The sequence below is a fragment of the Gorilla gorilla genome, chromosome 18 (genome assembly GCF_029281585.2).
Source record: "Gorilla gorilla gorilla isolate KB3781 chromosome 18, NHGRI_mGorGor1-v2.1_pri, whole genome shotgun sequence".
Lineage (NCBI taxonomy): Eukaryota > Metazoa > Chordata > Mammalia > Primates > Hominidae > Gorilla > Gorilla gorilla.
The window spans coordinates 120,814,006-120,828,661 of NC_073242.2; the positions used below are offsets into that span (position 1 = coordinate 120,814,006).

General features: G+C 46.3%; 1 protein-coding gene across 33 annotated transcripts in view; it reads left to right on the top strand.

Moving 5' to 3' along the window:
* LOC115931432 (decreased expression in renal and prostate cancer protein) overlaps positions 1 to 14,656 on the top strand; it is a 407,507-nt gene that overhangs the window by 43,075 nt on the left and 349,776 nt on the right. The window lies entirely within an intron of this gene.

Genomic DNA, 14,656 nt, shown 5'->3' on the forward strand with positions numbered 1-14,656 from the left:
AAATGACATGTGTGCATTCTGAGCAAACAGAGTGTTACAGGCACACGTAAAGGGAAACGTCCACTCTTCTCTCTCCCTCCTAAACACCCTAACCCTGCTTCCTGCAGGAGCCACTGTTGAATGCTGAGGCACACACGGTCTGTTTTTCAGGAACTGAGGCCATGCTAGGAATGCTCTTGTGCAGTTTGCCTGTTTCCACTGAGAATGTAGTGCGTTTCCTGGGAGCACCACTGTGGTGGGCAGCACACCAGAGCGTGACAGCGACATAAGGCGCTTTCCAGAGGACAGAACACCAGAGCCACCCCTTCCTCACAGGACTCTTGAACAGTAAAACTGAACCTTCTTGGTGAGACAGTGCGGAGTTATGGCAGGAGAGCAGGGTGACTGTCCAGCCTCGATAATGTTCCCTCCTTGGCAGAGTGAGGTCCTTCTGCTCAGTTTGCCTCTTGAGGAGTTGGGCACCAGGAGCCTGAGGAGAGGGTCCTGGCTTACCTAGGTTTTTCCTCTCTCGTCCAGGTCATACGGAGACTGTCAGGGCTGAGATGGCCAAGGTAGCTGGTGGAAGGTGCTAGCCCTCCCCCGTGCCTGCTTCTCTGCCTCTGCCGCTCTCCCGCTTGGTCTCAACTACTCTGTCTCTGCGGTGTGCGACAGCTGTGTGAGGCCCCACTGTGCGACAGCTGTGTGAGGCAGGGGTGTGGGTCCCCTCCAGGCCTGCCCAGCCACCTAGCAGCTGTTGCCATTCCAGGCTCAGAGTCCCCGCCTCCTGCAGATTTCTTCAAGCTTCATGCTGCCTTGAGGATAAACACGAGTGGAGAGTTGACACTTTTCCTTCCATGTCTTTATGTTCTCAGAATGTTCCAAGAACTTGGAATATTAACAGGGAAATACCAGGGTTTCTGCATAGAGGTGGATAAAATAGGCAAGAATTGTTCAGGTTCAGCCTTGAAAGGTAATGATTGAAAAGGGATATCCTTATAGATTATACAGTTTTGAAGGCTATGAAAGGGTTTCAGTAAATTGTCCATTCCCACCCCCAGAACAAAATCACAGCATCGCAAAACTTGGGTTTAGTTTTTTGAAGCTTGAGAGATGATTTTTGAAACTAAACAAAGGAAATATTAAAGATGTAAAAATGGCATAGTTTTGTGGTTTTGATATGTTGACTCCAAGAAAGTGATGCTGTGTTGAGAGAATAGGTTCCTTGATGACTGATCGCCAGTGAAGTGTTTATGGAAGCCAGGAGTGTTGGATGACATGAGGAGGGTAGGTGACATTGCTTCTATAATATGTTCTTTGATGCCTGTGCCAGAGACGATGCAGACAGCAACTCACTATTCACAATTTGAAGCAGACCTTATCATTTCTCTTTTAATCAGTAGTTCTGAACTTTTTGGTGTTCAGTAATTTGGGAAGTTGGCTTAGGTAACAAATAATGACAATAGTAGCGGTTAAGTTTGGGGATGCTTACTGTGGGGTTGTGCCAGGCAGAGGCAAATCTGTTTAACATGTACTAGTTTACTTAATCCTTAAAAAAGTCACTTGGCATTGTTGGGAAGAGAAGAAAGTCGTGTGTTAGGAGAGAATTGCAGAGGTCGTTAATGCCACTGTATTAGTCTGTTCTCACATGGCTATAAATACCTGAGACTGGGTAATTTATAAAGAAAAGAGGTTTAATGGGCTCATGGTTCCACAGGGTATACAGGAAGCATGATGTTGTCATCTGCCCTGTTTCTGGAGAGGCCTCAGGAAACTTACAATCATAGTGGAAGGCAAAGGGGAAGCAGGCTCGTCTTAACTGGCCAGAGCAGGAGCAAGGGAGTGGGGAGGTGCCACACACCTTGAAACAACCATATCTCACCAGCACACACTCATCATCACGAGAACAGCACCAAGGGGAAATCTGCCCCTCACGATCCAGTCACCTCCCACCAGGCCCCACCTCCAACATTGGGGATTACACTTCGACATGAGATTTGGATGGGGACACAGAACCAAGCCACATCAGCCAGAGGCTTCTTCCTGGTCCTTGCGTTGGTAACCAGGACCTTGCTTGTGAGACATTATTGGAAGATTTTTTGGTGGAATTATATTTTTAACTTTGGAGTCATTTTTACTGTAAAATATATTTATGCTGTTACATTAATGAACATTTAATGATCACCTCTGTTTGCTAGACACCGTTCTAGTTGCTGGAGGTGGCTTGGTGAGTAAGGGAGGAGGGGCCCTGCTCTTACGGAGTGTAATTCTAGTTGGGGAAACACTTAAGCAAAGGAATGAGCATGTGAACAAATAAAACTGTCATGCGCAACAACTGCAGAATATCGGGGGGTGAGGTGAGAGAGCACCTGAGTGCTGACTTAGATTGGGTCGTCAGAGAAGGCCCCTCTGCAGAGGTGACGCTGTTAGGATTTGCTCTCACAGCCAACGTGATACAAGCTAGCCACTCTTCTTCTTCTTTTTTTGTAGACAGAGTCTTGCTCTGTTCTCCCTGCTGGAGTGCAGTGGTGTGATTTCAGCCCACTGTAACCTCTGTCTCCTGGGATCAAGCAGTACTCATGCCTCAACCTCTCGATTAGCTGCGATTACAGGCATGTACCACCATGCCTGGCTAATTTTTGTATTTTTAATAGAGACGAGGTCTTGCCATGTTGGCCAGGCTGGTCTTGAACTCCTGGCCTTAAGTGATCCACCCGCCTTGGCCTCCCAAAGTGCTGGGATTATAGGCGTGAGCCACCGTGCCTGGCGCAGTTAGTCTTCTGAGGAAGACCAAACGTGGACGTCAGAATTGCTCTTCTGTTGACCATTTTCTTCCTTCTTCCTGGAATTTCTTCTTATTTTATCTCTTATGTAGGGAAGCTGGGTGAGAATTGATCATGTTACTGGCGTTATCAATGGCCTTGCACAAGGCTGCTCACTCAAGTCTTCCTGCCTTTACTGAATGCAGTGCTAAGTGGCCGGGGAAAGTGCTGTGTGTTACCCTTAGGCCAGATTCACTTTCTGGAAGTTTCTAGAAGGTTCCTTGTTGGGAGATGATGGTGGCTACCCCAAGGGACTGGCTCCGCTCTGGGAGGACTTGGGAGAACTCTGACGACGGGTAGTGCCCAGGCCCCTGGAAGCAGAGCCTGCTGCTGTGTGTTTGAGGTAAAAATGGGAGACCTGCTTGTTGGGCACTTGGGACAAGAAGTTTGATTTGGGAATTTAATTTATGGCAGATAACAGATAATCAGTCTCAGTCTTTTCTGTTGCAGATATAAAAAGCAGCAGTGGTTATCTTTAATTTTTAAAAGCATTTTATCCTTTTTCTGTTGTTTGTGTCCATAAGAAAAATGCATGCATACCAAATATCCATCATAAAATAGGGAACTAAGAATTTTGTGTGCACTGGATTTTCTTTTTTTAAAATTATTGTTTGAAATCTGTTAAACAAGGGCTTGAACACAAATGAAAGAACTGGCTTTTACTTTAAGCTTAAGCTCACCAATGCACTCCTAGAGTTACTTTTGTTCAGGGCTCTGTATAACCAAATGGAATTAGCCTGAGGAAGGTACGGTTTTTTCCACAGCATTTTGTTTGTGATGAGGAGGCTAAGATAGTTTAAACTGTGTGAGCTGGCACTGTTGTAACCATAAAGATTTGAGGTATTTGGGTTTTGGTTGTAGCCAAGCCTAGCTTGGGAGCTGCGTGTGCAGGGGTACAGGTGTCTGAACAGAGTGTGGCTGCTCAGTGCTGGATGAGGCTCTTTGGTGACAGTCTTTGAAAGCAAATTAAATAAAGTGAAAAGCATTAAAAATAATTTCACTTTGTTTATAGAGTTACACTTTAATATTGCTCCAGGTTACATGCTTGAATCTACAAGTCCTTCCCCTTCATGCTTTGCTCTTTTAGTTGAGGAAGTTGGCTCATTGTGTATGTGTTCAATTTGCATGAGCAGTTTTTATGTGATGGAGTAAACATCAGTGTGATCTTTGAAGTTAGCTTGGTGAATGCTTTTCTAATTGGGGAAAGCTGTTAAAGTTTGATTTCAAGAGAAGGAGGAATGAGCCTCTAAAAACAAAGCTCTTCTGTGGCTGCCATGGTCTGAATGTTTGTGTCTCCTCCCCAAATTCCCATGTTGAAATCCTAACCCCCAAGGTGACAGTATTAGGAGATGGGGCCTTTGGAGGTGACTAGGCTCATGAATGGGGTTAGTGCTCATATAAAAGAGGCCTCAGAGAGAGACCTCTGCCCCCGTGCCATGTAAGTTTGCAGTGAGTTCAGCTGTGAAGTAACAGGCCCTCACCAAATACTGAATCAGTCCATGCCTTGATCTTGGACTTCCCAGTTCCAGAACTGTGAGAATACGTTTCTGTGGCTTATGAGCCGCCCAGGTTATGGTATTTTCTTACAGCAGCCTGAATGGCCCAAGGCAGTGGCAGAGAGCATCAGGACACGGTACCCTGAGAAAACACGTTCGTAATCTTGACGAGGGGCTGGTACTGTAAATACGTAAGTAGCTCTTATAAGCCAGTAAGGGAGATTATAACAAAATGAATTCAGTTCTTTAAATGGAAGCACTCACTGATCAGTGCTCTAGGGGCCTTTAGAGCATAGTCTCTTTGGAAATGTGGTCCTGGAAGTATATATTCTCTTAATATCCCTAAACGAAATAAATTCAGTTCTATAAATGGAAGCACTCACTGAATCAGTGCTCTAGGGGCTTTTAGAGCATCGTCTCTGTGGAAATGTGGTCCTGGAAGTATATATTCTCTTAATATCCCTGAAGTCACGGCATTCTCCAGTTCCAAGTCATGTGGTGGTGTCGCTCTCTAAGGCTGCAGGTAAGTTGGTGATCACCTCATCCTGTGACAGTGTCACATCCTCTCTGACTGCTTCTGCCCTTCACACTTTTTGGGAACCATTTCCTCAAAGAAACTCAAGCCATAATAAAACTTGGTTTTGAAAAACCAGCCTCTTTTCTTGCAGTAGATTTGAACTGTCATTTGCACACTTAGTAAAAACACCCTGCAGACTGGGTTAATAGCAGAGAGAGGGGTCCTGGTGCTGTAAACCAAGGCTTGGCAGTTTTCTGTAAAAAGCTAGACAGTAACTATCTTGTGGGGGCTGGGGTGGGGCAGACCTCTGTCACAATTATTCTGCCGTTGTTGTGCGACAGCAGCCAGAGTTGGCATGTACGAACTAGGCATAGCTGTTTTCTAGTCAGACATTATTGATGCTGCCTTTTTCTCCCGATTATAGTAGCTATGTGTGTAGACAGGTTGAGCATCTCAAATATGAAAATCCAAAATCTGAAACGCTCCTGGTCCCAAGCATTTCAGATGAGGGATACTCAACCTGTATATAGAAATAAAAACTGCAGAAAAGTATATGAAAAAACCATTCCACTTGTATCATTAATAAGTTACCTTTATTAACGTGTTGCCATATTTCCTTCCAGCATTTTTTAATGCCACTTGCTCACTCTCAACCCACACCTTTTTTCTTTTCACAGAGTTGGTGTCAGAGCGCACACAGATCCTGCCAGTTACTTCCCCCAGAGCATGTTGCATTTCTGGGCAGAAACAGCCTAGCCATGGTTGGGGTGGAATGCATACTGCCTGGGAGGGCTGGCCGGTCTCAGAGCCTGGCAGCCGGAGGGGTGGTGTGCTTGGCTAGCTTGTCTTGATATTTTGCCCCTTTTAAAGTCTTCCAGTCACTTTTATCTTCACAGAGTAGCAGGGTCATACTGGGGAGTCAGAACCAGGAAAAATACCAGGAGTTTGACAAATTCCAGGCCTCTGCGTCTGTCTTGGGAGGATGCTCCACCTTCGTACCTACTTTGTGGCATCAGTTGGAGATGCTCTGTAGCGTAAGCTCAGCCCCAGGATGTGGAGGGACAGGGCAGGGTGCTCACTGGGGACACAGTGTATTCACTGATTGGAAGCCTGTGAAATTTCATCCACGGATTGCTTTCCCAGGAGGTTGGCAATTTGGAAAGCACATTTTGGGTGTGCTGTTAGGGTCAGCTTTAAGCCGGGTTGTGTTTCATGGCTACCAAGTGAGCATGGAGACCACTGCCTCTCCCCACATTGAATGGAGATGTCTCGGGTTTGAGGATGTCATTTGCTACCTGCAGCACCTGGTCTTGGAGGGTTGGGAGGTCAGGGCGTGGGTGGGGTGTGCCCGTGAGACAGGTGCGGGTGTCTGTAGAGGGATGTGGGTGTCATTCAGTTTTATCAGGCTGCTTAACTGCTTGTGGTGGTGTTTGCATTGCACTGACTGGGTCAACTTGTGTAGTGATTACTATGATAAAAAATTTACTGAATTTTCAAGACAAATTTGTGATCTCCGATTGGTATTAATAATTCATAAGGTAGATTTCCCTCCTTTGGCACCCCAGCCCTCCCCCTGTACTATTCGGATAAGATAAATGAAGCGCCTGAGGTAAACAAGGTAGAATCAGTGTTAGCTTATTTCAGTGTAAAAGGTTTGTTTTGAAAAAAGGAATGATATTTGCTGCTATTTAAAATCTAGGTAATATTTTATAGAGACTGCTGAGATATTTTGGGATTGAGGATAATTAAAATTGGTTACTCTTATTTCTCAGAGCTTATACTCTAAGATCATTTACTGATATTTACATTTAACTACACTGTTAAAATGTCCAGACGGTAGTGCTTGTGGAATCCCTCTGTTGGCACCTGTTGTGTATTGGCATCTTCATCTCTTCCGAATTCTTGGAAGGCTTTTTTCTCCCCCTTTGGTCCTTGACAGATTTCTGCCCACCCAGCAAGGAAGAGGCCATCTTGCTGCTTTCTTCTGTCATCTCCTTGTCTGTCTCCCTTTCTTGCTCTTCTTTCACTTTTCTCCCAGTCTTGCTCTTGCATTTTATGACTTCCTGGTCATTACAAGGAGCTGGGAAATGCCATGCATTATCTGGGCATACGTGGCTTAGTTCACTAAGTTTTCCCGTAGTGCTATTTTGAGTTCATTGTCTTGCCTTAGTTAAAGTAGACATCTGGAGGGCCACTTTGCTCCAGCTTTGTGAAAACACACCTTCTGGGTTTGCCCTGCTTTGTGTCCACACACCGTGCCTCAGCTGTGCTAGCGGTCTGGTCCATCTGTACGCTGGGGGTCATAAGCAGAAAGGAGAGGAAACACCGGGAGGTCCTTGCAGCTCCTAGGAAGCAGTTTGCTGATAACTCAGCTAGGTGTGCGAGGACTAGAAGTTGCTGACAGTCCTTGGGTTGGTTTTGTGCAGCGCATGTGCTTGTGCGTGTCGGGTGAAACCTAAAAGCTCCATCTGTTGCGTGTGTGTCGGGATCTTGCTGTCTTCTCCTCAACCGTCCTCCTCTGTTGGGAGCATACAGCAGTGTGAATTTCACTCTTCCCTGTTTTAAGTTGAATTAAATTAGATTGTAGCCTTTCCACAAGATAGATCTGCCTTCTGGGAGTGGGATGAGCTTCTCTAAATTGAATATTTGTTTGTGGTAAGCTGCTTATTTCTTTTCATAATAGTTCACTGAAATAGCCACTAAGGAGTTGATGGGATAATTCAGCAGCTGTGCACTGAGGGCCCCTGTGGGTCCCACACTGTGTTAGAAGCTCTAGAGACAAGGCCCACACTTGTATGGTTCAGAATGTACAGAGGACAGACATGTTCACAACAGAATTCCTGGCGCTGATGGAAGCCATGAAGAAGACAGAGTGAGGGGAGAGTGAGGGAATGGGAGAGGGTGAGAGAGCAGGGCTGCCCTGTGAGACTCAAAGCCTGGGAGCACCTCTCTGGGGGCCCTCTCAGCTCACGGTGTTGCCATGTGAGTGTGGGGAAGGGCACCCAGGCAGAAGAGTGCCTGGGCAAAGGCTCTGAGATGGAATTGAGCTTGCCTGCTGCAGGCTGGAGCCTGCAGTTGGGTGAGTGAGCGTTTGGGGGAAGGGCTGGAGGCCCCAGGGGTGGGTCTCCTAAGCTGCTGGCTCCTTACTGGGCGTCCTCTGTTCCAGGCGCTTTGAAAGGTATTGCCTTGGACATCCTCATAGCAGCCCTGGGAGGTGGGACTGCCCACTTCTCTTTGTGGATAAGGAAACTGAGGCACAGGGGTTGAGTCTTTGTGAATGTGTTAGTCTGTTCTCACACTGCTATAGAGAACTGTCTGAGACTGGGTAATTTATAAAGGAAAAAGGTTTAATTTACTCACAGTTACGCAGGGCTGGGGAGGTCCCAGGAAACTTAACAGTTGTGGCAAAAGGGGAAGCAAACACATCCTTCTTTACATGGCGGCAGGAAGGAGAAATGCAGAGTGAAGGGCAGGGAAAAGCCCCTTATTAAACCATCAGATCTTGTGAGAACTCACTGTCACGAGAAGAGCATGGAGGTAACTGCCCCATGATTCAGTTACCTCCCACTGGGCCCTCCCATGACAGGCAGGGTTTCTGGAAGTAGAAGTCAAGATAAAGAGTTGGTTGGGGACACAGCCAAACCCTATCAGCCACACAGGTAGTCTGTCACCAGCACCATGCTCTGCCTAGGACTCTGAGCCCCCTTCTGTAGGTTGATGGAAGTGTGGATTTTAGTCTAATGATGTCCAGAAGCTGCTGGAGGATTTTAAGCCTGATCTTTTACCCATAGAAAATACGACCATTGCTGCTATGTGGAGAATGACTGTAGGTGAGCAAGATACTTTTTGATGTCAAATTGCAGTGTGTAAGGCAGTTTCTGTTTCCTGAGAATTGTGCGTGATGTGCCTCTCCCCCTCTGGCATCTGGCTGCCATTTGTGTGATGGCTCTGGTTAGATGGCCGGCCCCTGGAACTTGTGTTTTGCTTCCTCCCCAGTTTCTTCCTAGGTCCCACTCTCTCCTTTCTCTTCACTGTGTGCTGTGCCCTGTGGGGTGACCCACGCAGTCCCTGTCTGCCACCTGTCACTACCTAAACACCCACCCTGGGAAGTTTCCCATCAGGTAGGGTCACGTCCAGGAGCCTAACCATGATGAGTGGGACCCCTGCGTGTGGACCTTTGTCCTCCTCTTGTCCCCCATCTGCTCTTGAGCTTTCCATTTCAGGCGTGTCACAGGATCTGAGATGTCCTTAGGTAGTATTTGCTGATTGGCTTATTTATTTATTTATTTTTTTAGATGGAGTTCACTCTTGTCACCTGGGCTGGAGTGCAGTGGTGCGATTTTGGCTCACTGCAGCCTCCGCCTCCCGGGTTCAAGTGATTCTCCTGCCTCAGCCTCCCCAGTAGGTGGGACTACAGGCGTGTACCACCACGCCCCACTAATTTTTGTGTTTTTAATAGAGACGGGACTTCACCATGTTGGCCAGGCTGTTCTTGAACTCCAGACCTCAGGTGATCCACCCGCCTTGGCCTCCCAGAGTGCTGGGATTACAGGCGTGAGCCACCGCGCCCGGCTGACTGACTTATTTTATAAATAAGTGGTGTGTATTCTATGCTAGGCGCGGTTCCAGTGACTTCACCGAATTAACTCATTTAAACCTGTACCAGTGCTGAGGAAGCAGGCATCACTTTGGGGGAGAAATGGAGGTATTGAGAGGCCTGGGAACTGGGCCAGGGACACAGCTGGTGCATTGTGGCCGGGGCTGAGGCTGGGCCTGTTGTGATGCACTTCCCGTCTCTGTGCCTGCGTGCATATTGAAGAAACACACATGATGTTGTATTATCGTCCTTTTGTCCCTCTGCTCTCAAAGGAGTCCACATTCTTCCTGTTGCAAACCGGTCAAGGCCCATTGGTCATTCTGGGAGCTGAGCTTGGGCGGGGTATGAGATGTGGTATCAGTGGAGTCAGTGTGTTCTGCATGCGGCTGGAATCTAAGGAGCAGGTCTGTGCTCACTGAGGAGGGGAGGGTCACACCCCCTGAGAATGTGTTCTCAGTATCCCTGAGCTGTGTTGGTGAGTTTGCAGGTTCTCACACGGTCCTGCTGGCAGTCCCATTAGGCACTGCTGCCCCGGTGCCGCTTGTCTGGACTAGCTCAGCTGACGACGTTTGTCCTTGGGACTGTCACTGGGAAGGCCTCTCACTAGCCTCAGACATAGTGACCCAGAGTGGGTAAAAGGCATGTCTTTCTGGGTATGAAATATGTGCTATCTTGAATATATTAGCTCACGTGCATTTTTTAACATGCTATTGAACAAGGATGTTTGATGTTGGCCAGATGGTGGGGAAAAAGTGTTAAGAAGGGTATATGTTGTTATTTTCTAAAAGTCTTTGTGAAAAATGAAGCAGTCATGACCAGTGAGTGGGAACAGTGAAGCTTGAACTCGCACGCAGTGTGGTCCCGAGAACCCTGGAATAGCTCACCTCCTCTTCTCCATGCGCAGGGAATTCTGTGTTCACTCAGTGCCTGTCTTTGACCTCCTTCCTCTCTCCTAGACTTCCTGTTTCTCAGCTTGACTGAGGCTAGTAAAGCAGGGTTCTTTGATCATCTTTTAGTCATTGCTTTTCTATTTTCATTTAAAAATAAAGCAAGAAAATGCCAGCTGATCTTGTAGGGATGGGAAGTCCTCCTCTCTCTTTTTCTTGACAGGCGCTTGCCCTGAAGCACTCTGAGTTCCTGAGGAGTTCCCTTATGTCCTGGGAACCAGCGAGAGAACAGGTTCCCAGTGAGTAATTACAAAAACACAAAACCCTGAGTTCTTTTCAGACCATATTTAGATGTGCAGTCTACATTTAATGTGTTTTTAAAAATAGCTTTCTTATCCAAAATATGTGTTTTTGGCCAGATTTTTGTCAGTTTACCTTGTATATTTTCTGTGATAGTTTAGAGAAAGGGAGCGGTCTTCAGTTCAGAAGTGATACGGTATTCAGATGGAATGTTCACTCTTGCCCTGTAGGGAAGGTTTCAAGGTTAGATTGGGTGGTATCCACTTGGGATTCTGAGTATGCGAGTGTTTTTAAAAAATGCTGACCCCAGCATCTCTCTGGAGAGTTTCTGACTGAGTTAGCTTGGTACTTAGCGCTATCCAGCTGGGCATGGTGAGGAGTGCCAGCCATCTGTCAGGGAGGCAGCTGCCGGTACCCACCCAGCTTGGAAAAGGCAGGGAGGAAGCCACACTTTTCTCTAACCGTCTCGTTGTAGAATGGGCCAGCCCAGCTATGCTGAGAGTTTGAGGGGAAGATTAGTGTGGCAGCGACTGAGATCTTTAAGAAATGTCGGGCCGGTCAGAAGGATTGTTCATGTGGGTGTTTATTTGCACGAAAGGCCCACAGATGATGAGTGAAATGCTTTATTTTCCTCCTAGGCTATGGATGGTGAGTGGATGCTAGAGAGAGCCACTTAATGTGCTGTCCCCCCTTTTTTTTAGTTTTGAAAAGTTTAAAAGTAACAGAATGGCTGGGAGGCTAGAGTTTGGTGAACATCCGTGTGCCCTTCTCACAGGTCACCAGCATTCTGAGTTCAAATGCCTGTTTCTTCTTCTTTTTTTTTTTTTGAGACAATCTTGCTTTGTCACCTAGGTTGGAGTGCAGTAGTGCAATCTCAGCTCGCTGCAGCCTCTGCCTCCCGGGTTCAAGCGATTCTCGTGCCTCAGCCAGCCTAGTAGCTGGGATTACAGGCACGTGCCATCACTCCCAGCTAATTTTTTTGTGTGTGTTTTTAGTAGAGACAGGATTTCGCTATGTTGACCAGGCTGGTCTTGAACTCCAGACCTCAGGTGATCCTCCCGCCTTGGCCACCCGAAGTGCTGGGATTACAGGAATGAGCCACTGCACCTGGCCTCAAACGCCTGTTTCTATTTTATTTTGCCAACTGTTTACGTCATGTTGTAGATCCCATGATCCTTACCTCTGAATACTTCAGCATGTGTATCTTAAAAATAAGAACGTTCTCCTACATAACCATGGTGTCATTGTCACACCCAGAAATTTAGCGTTGTATTGCCGTATGCTGTGTCCTATAATGTTATCGCTTATGCAACCCATATTCAGATATCTGTGGTGGTCTCAAAGTGACGTTTATGGCTTTTCTTTCTGTTAAATGTAGGATCTTAACAAGGGTCATGCATTACATCTGGTTTGTCTCTAGTTTCTTTTCCTGTAGGATCGTTTTTCTGCCTTTATCGCTTTAACGTTAGGATTTGACGCTTTTGAAGAATCCAGGCTTGTTAGTGTGTAGCATGCCCTACAGTCTGGACATGATTTGGTTCAGGTTAGACATTTCTGGCATGAATTCTGCATAGGTAATACTCTGTACTTCCCATTGGGTCCCAGCGGAAGGCACTTACTGTTAGTGGGCTCCGTCACTGCTGGTGCCACAGTTGGTCACTAGGTTAAAGTGATGTCCACCAGATCTCAGTTATAAGGGTGCCTTTCCCTTTGTGCTTAATCCATGGATGATACTTTACCCCCAAACCTTTCACTGATGCTTCTAGCATCCACTGCCGATCCGTGCCTGAATTACTTCCTGTTGTGGTGGTTCAGGTGGTTCTCAGGCCCATTGATTTGAGGCTTTCTTTAGGGCCTCAGGCTCCTGTTGGCACTGGAGGCTGGTGTTGGGCATCTGAGCCCGGAAGTTGTGGGATGTGGGAGAGGAGAAAATGTTACTTTGCTTTCAAGAATCCAAAGATTCTGTAACATTTGTGAACTTAGTCATTTACTTCTGAGGTCTGTTTTACTTCCCTTATGAGCTTTTCATTACCAAGCAAAAAATCAGTCTTTGACTCAGACTGAAGCCGTGAACTGAATTTTATCCATGTGAGCTTCAGGAGTGAATAGAAGGAAGTTGATTGACAGGGAAGGAACACATACAGATAGGATATTTTCCATTTTATGAGAAGTAACGGTGGAAATATAGAAGAGGTAGAAATGTAAGATTCTTTAAAACATGCATGACAACAGCTTAGTAGTAACAGCTGCTGCTTCCAGAGGAGCTTCTCAGCACCAGAAGCCCCACAAGGCTGTGTTGTAAGGCAGAGATAGTGATCACGTTACAGGAAGGAGAAACTGAGATGTAGAGAGGTTAAGGAAGATGCCCAGTGTCTAACATTTACTAGGTGGCAGAGTTGGTATTTGAATCCAGGTTTATGGTGATTTCAGAACTTCCAAATTGAGAATTAAAGATCAGCTCCAACAAGAGAATGAGAGCAGTACAGTTGCTGGAAGATTATAGACCTGGAAATTTAATCTTTATGGGGAACTATATACTGTAGTGTCCATAATGTTCTGCATTTTGAATTTTTAATATGTGTGTTTATACAGATAATATACATAATCTGCATCATGCAACTGGAAGGACATTTAAGATTTAAGATGTCTGATTGCAAAAATGTTAGTGTTCAAAATGCCCCCCATCATTCTGGGCATGATGTGTAACTCAGTGAAGGCTGTTGAGTGTAGTGAAAGACTTACTACTTGGAAAATAAATTGGAGCAGGTGAATGGCAACTTTAAAATTTGAGTAGCTCCTGTCCCTGTTGTATTTGATAATTGTTTATCTCTTAGTAGTGAATTTATTCAAAATTCAAACTTCAACAACTTTATGGATTCTGTGTGTATTGGTTACATTGTGAAATACATTTTTTAGTGTGGATCATGGTCAAGAGTTTGAACATTGATCACATGGGGGTCTTAGAAGGATCAGGACAAGGGAACTTTGGAATTGGTAAATTTGTGTATTAAGGGTTTCAAGTTGTCCCAACTTCAAATTTTACATCCCTTTGCTGAGAGAAGACCTGGAAACCTACTTTTGTCTTGTTTATGGCAGTTGATTGGAATCTTAGTTTAGAACTGGCCCCTGGAAGAGGTGGAGGTCATTTTGTAGGACTTGGAGAATGCCCAGAAAGAGATGGGACAAAGTCATGAGATCCTTTGACTGGGGCATTTCTTGGATAGATCATGTTTTTTTTTTAACAACAACAACAACTGGGGAGCATAGTCTGGATTTCATTGTGGTGGAGAACTCGGAGTATTTCTCCAGGTGCTGTTCATCAGTTTGCACTCGGTTCTGAGGAAGTGTCTTGAGCTGGGTGCCTTGCCCTGAGGGAGTATAGAGGTGAACAAGATATCTGTGCCCTGAGGCATCGTGAAACAGTGCGCTGAAGTGGAAGGAACCCATGTAACCTGAATAGGGGGCAGCAGCTGTAAATGCTTCAAGAGAGGCGCAGCTGTCATGGGGTTGGGACTCAGAGAGGGGAAGAAACATTCCAGGTGGAAACAGGAAAGAGCTTCAGGTAGGAAGCGACCTTTGAAAGGGCAGAGGGGCCAGACATCATGCAGGTAATGCTGCTGCTTGGTTGGCCTGTGAGCTTTTCAGGTTGATGTGTTGAACTGAACCAACAAAGCGTTGTGGATTTGGTGAGCTGTCCTAAATGTGGAGTCAGGGGAAATGTGAAAAGCCTGCAGCATTGTGCATCTTGACTGCTAGGGGATGGAATAACTTGAACCTGATGTTTGTTCAGAGGAAGCTGGGAGGGTTTTATTCACAAGAGTGGCCTTAATTCACAAGAATTGGAGACCAGGAGGGTGAGAACACCGCCGTTCTGGATCGCAGCAGTCTCGTTGATCTTCACGGTGTCCAGCGTGCTGGTGTGCCGCCTCCATACGACAGGTCCCTGTTCGCCGGAGGGTTCAGGACTTCCTTGGGAAGCATTTCTGAGACTCTTTTCCTCTGTACCTAATGGAGCCCCCGTGTTCTGTGGCCAGCTTCCTTCCACGGGGTGCTGAGTTACT